At 40.2% G+C, this 4,594-nt stretch overlaps 1 non-coding gene across 1 annotated transcript; it reads left to right on the forward strand.

Moving 5' to 3' along the window:
• Positions 1–1,668: 1,668 nt before the first annotated feature.
• On the forward strand, positions 1,669–1,775 carry LOC115511411. Its single transcript, XR_003968054.1, has one exon. It is a non-coding gene; the product is annotated as a U6 spliceosomal RNA (small nuclear RNA).
• The last annotated feature ends 2,819 nt before the right edge of the window (positions 1,776–4,594 follow it).

A 4,594-nucleotide genomic window follows, 5' to 3' on the forward strand; every position in this document is an offset into this window, starting at 1 on the left:
AGTTCGAGCCCCAAATCGGGCCCTGTGCTGACAGCTCAGAGCCTGGAGCCTGTTTCTGATTCTGTGTCTCCCTCTCTCTCGGCCCCTCCCCTGCTCACTCTCTCTCTCTCTCTCTCAAAATTAAACATTAAAAAAAAGGTTTTTAAAGAAATCAAAATAGTGATAACCTTTGCGAAAGAAAATAAGATGAACTTCCATAATGCTAGTAAAGTTTTATTTTTTGACCGAGGTAATGGTTACATGGGCTTGTTCATTTTATGATAATTCATCAGACTACATACTTAGGATTTTTGCACTTTTCTGTAGACACGTTATGATTCAATTAAAATGATTATTTTAAAAAGAGACCTGAGAGACTTAGGTTATGCCCAAGAATTCTCTGCAAGGGTATTCACACCATGCTGACTTCCAATTCGAATGGCCCTATTCTTTAAGGGCGTGATTTTTTTTTTCCTGAAACTTCCCCGTATGCAAATTAGTCACACATTCTGTCCAGGAGAGAGAGGCTTTGTCCTGCACCTTTTCAGTTACGCCAGGCTACACAAAGGTAACAAACCATGAGGATCTCAATATCACTCGGAAATTGAGGCCCCAAATGAGTTATTAATAAAAATAGTGTACTCATACTTTTCCAAAGAAGACATCCAGATGGCTAACAGACACATGAGAAAAATGCTCAACATCACTCCTCATCAGGGAAACACAAATCCAAACCACAGTGAAATACCACCTCACACCTGTCAGAATGGCCAAAGTTAACAACTCAGGCAACAACAGATGTTGGCGAGGATGCGGAGAAAGGGGAACCCTTTTGCACTGCTGGTGGGAGGGCAAGCCGGTGCAGCTGCTCTGGAACACAATACGGAGGTTTCTCGAAAAATGAAAAATAGAACTACCCTACGACCCAGCAATTGCACTACTAGGATTTTATCCAAAGGATACAAAAGTGCTGATTTGAAGGGGCCAAATTATGGAAAGAGCCCAAATGTCCATCATCTGATGAATGGATAAAGAAGATGTGGTATACATATACCATGGAATACTACTCGGCGATGAAAAAGAATGGAATCTTGCCATTTGCAACAATGTGAATGGAACTAGAGGGTATTATGCTGAGCAAAATAAGTCCGAGAAATACAGATCTCTTATGATTTCACTCACATGTGGAATTTGAGAAACTCAATAGACGAACATAGGGGAAGGGAAGGAAAAATAGGACAAAAACAGAGAGGGAGGCAAACCATAAGAGACTCTTAAATACAGAGAACAAATTGAGGGTTGCTAGGCGGTGGGGGTGGGGTAGGTTAAATGGGTGATGGGCAATAAGGAGGGCACCTTTCGGGATGAGCACTAATTATAATAATGTTTTGGGGAGCATTATAATATTTGCAGAGTTAAATGCATAACCATAGTAATATAAAATGTACAATGAAGGTTATTGGCGTGAAAGTGTTCTAAGGTCCTAGTATGTTGGCAAAAGCAATAATTTACATTAGACTATAATAAGTAAAGGATGCGTGCTATAATTTCTAGGGTAGCCACTCAAAGAATTCTAAAACAAAAACAAAAACCATGTAACTAACAAGTTAACAGAAGGAAAAAGAAATAATAAAATTTCTATTAGGCCAAAAGAATACAAGAAAAGATGGATATAAGAATGTAAAACAAATGCTCGCTGCGGCAGCACATATACTAAAATTGGAACGATACAGAGAAGGTTAGCGTGGCCCCTGTGCAAGGATGACACGCAAATTCGTGAAGCGTTCCATATTTTTAGATATGTTTTGGGGCCAAAGAAGGTTGTTTGGAGAATGCATCTGGGATGAACGAGGGCTACCCCTCCCCTGGCCCACCCCCCCCCCAACTGGGGTGTCTCTGCAGGCTGCTTTTCTAGGGATGCTAGTCACAATAGTCTTTATTTATTTATTTTTTTTTTATAACGTTTTTTTTTTTTTTTTTTTTTTTTTGAGACAGAGAGAGACAGAGCATGAACGGGGGAGGGGCAGAGAGAGAGAGGGAGACACAGAATCGGAAGCAGGCTCCAGGCTCTGAGCCATCAGCCCAGAGCCCGACGCGGGGCTCGAACTCACGGACCGCGAGATCGTGACCTGAGCTGAAGTCGGCCGCTTAACCAACTGAGCCACCCAGGCGCCCCAACAATAGTCTTTATTTTTGTGTCTGTGCGAAAGTGCCAAGAACCCCTCCACATTTGTAGATCCACAACTGTTTTTATAAGCTGCGTGTGTCCTCTGTATTATTATTAACTATGTTTTAGCTTTTGCCTATAAGTTATTAAAGACTGATGATGCTGTAAAAAAAAAAAAAAAGAATGTAAAACAAGAAGGAGAAATTAAAAAAAAAAAAACAACACTATTTCTGAAATGACTGATGGGGCCCCTGGGTGGTTCAGCCGGTTGAGCATCTGACTTCAGCTTGGGTCATGATCTCACAGTTCATGGGTTCAAGCCCCATGCTGGGCTCTATGTTGACAACTCAGAGCCTGGAGCCTGTTTCAGATTCTGTGTGTGTCTCTCTCTCTGCTCCTCTTCCACTCTCTCTCTCAAATATAAATAAACATTAAAAATTTTTTAATAAAATAAAATGACTGAAAAAACCGAAATAAATTAATTAACTTAAATGCAAATCAGCTAAATGCTCCAATTAAAAGACTATTATTTCCAAACTTGATAAGAAACAAAGTCCAACCATATGCTGCCTATAAGAGCCATACTTAACTATAAGGATATAAGACATTTTATTCCATACTGGTCGCAGAGAGCCCTTTTCTGACTTTACCGTCCTGTGAATTTGTTTATGTTCAGCAGGGAAACACCATGGTCCACCTGGTAGCAACTATACAGCTATCAGATGTAGGCTGTGTTTTTTCTTTCTCAGTGCTGACCAAAACGGAAAAAAAAAAAAAAATCACCAGGGGCACCTGGGTGGCTCAGTCGGTTGAGCGTCCGACTTCAGCTCAGGTCATGATCTCACAGCTTGTGAGTTCGAGTCCCACGTCGGGCTCTGTGCTGACAGCTCGGAGCCTGGAGCCTGCTTCGGATTCTGTGTCTCCCTCTCTCTCTGTCCCCCAACCTACTCGCATTCTGTCTCTGTCTCTCTCAAAAAAAAAAATAAATAAATAAACATTAAAAAAAAAATTAAAAAAAAATCACCAATTGATGCCATTGGCAGAAAGAAAAGGCAAGCCACCGAATTGGAGAAAATATTATAATACATATACCTACAACCTGACAAAGAACTCATATCTGGAATATAAAAAGAACCCCTACAAACCAATAGGAAAAGAAAGACAACCCAGGAGAAAAATAGGAAAAGGCTTGAGCAGGTATTTCACAAAAGAAAGTAGCCAAGTGGTTAACAAACATGAAAATAAATACGAAAATGGGTTCAAGTTAATTTGTGCATCAGGAAAATGCAAATTATAGCCATAATGTGATGCCCCAATACAGTTATCAGGTGGTTAAATTGAAAAGATATACAACGGCAAATGTTGGCAGGCATGTGTACCAACTAGAACCCCCGTCGTGGTGGGAGTATAATTGGTTCAGCCAAATTGGAAAACTGACGGTACCTACTAAAGATGATCAATTACATGCCTTGTGGTCTACCATTCCTAGATATATACTCAACAACAAACAATATGGACATATTTCACTGCAAGACATGTTCCAAGGATGTTTATAGCATTGTAATTTTTACTAGTCAAATAGTGGAAACAACCAAATGTCCATCAAAATTAGGATGAATAAATGACTTCTGGAATGTTCATAGAAGGGAATGCTGCACAGCAATGAGAATAACAAACTATTGTGGTATGTAACAACATGGAAGAATCTACAAGTGTTCCACTGAGCTTAAGCCAGATACAAAGGAGAGTTTTCCGAATGATTTCAGTTCTTAAAAACTTTTTAAAAGCAAAAGAAATTGGTAGAAGTCAGGATCACGGTTACCTTTTTGGGATAAAGCATGACGGGAACCCAAATGTGGAAACAAACTCTTTTCTTACCCTTTGAGTCATACTTTCTCACCTGGGATGAGGCTGCTACCTCAGGTTCTATCTGTGTAGGGCTATCATTTGGGTTCTTATAGGCTAGTCAAAAGGACCAATATTAAAATTGTTGTTGTACTCATCATTCCTTAACCAAGGATTAAACCCCTTCTTTCCTCATCTTCAACGAAAACAATTAAATAATATATGCACATATCAACATCTGGGTCATCAAACGTGGCCAGATGTTTCTGAACTTTAGCTTGCTCTTAAGCCAACAACTACCTTATCTATCGACAATCTGTATCCAGAGAATACTGCCTAGTTATTACACAAGTTATTCTCGTGTCTGGGGAGAACAAAACATCCCTTAGCTTATTCCCACCTCAAGGAAGGACTCATGGTGGGATTACCTGGCTCATAACTATTTTTCTAGTTATATGCATGCTGGATCCTTCTGTCCCCAGCACACATGTTACCCATTTGGAAAGAGCTCTCCTGACCCCCTTATCTAAAGAATTTGCAGAGCCCAAGTCTGAGGAAGGCCATTTTGAGAAGGCAGGCCAGCAACCAGATGGCAGGCTAACC

Source organism: Lynx canadensis, chromosome A3 (assembly GCF_007474595.2).
Source record: "Lynx canadensis isolate LIC74 chromosome A3, mLynCan4.pri.v2, whole genome shotgun sequence".
NCBI lineage: Eukaryota > Metazoa > Chordata > Mammalia > Carnivora > Felidae > Lynx > Lynx canadensis.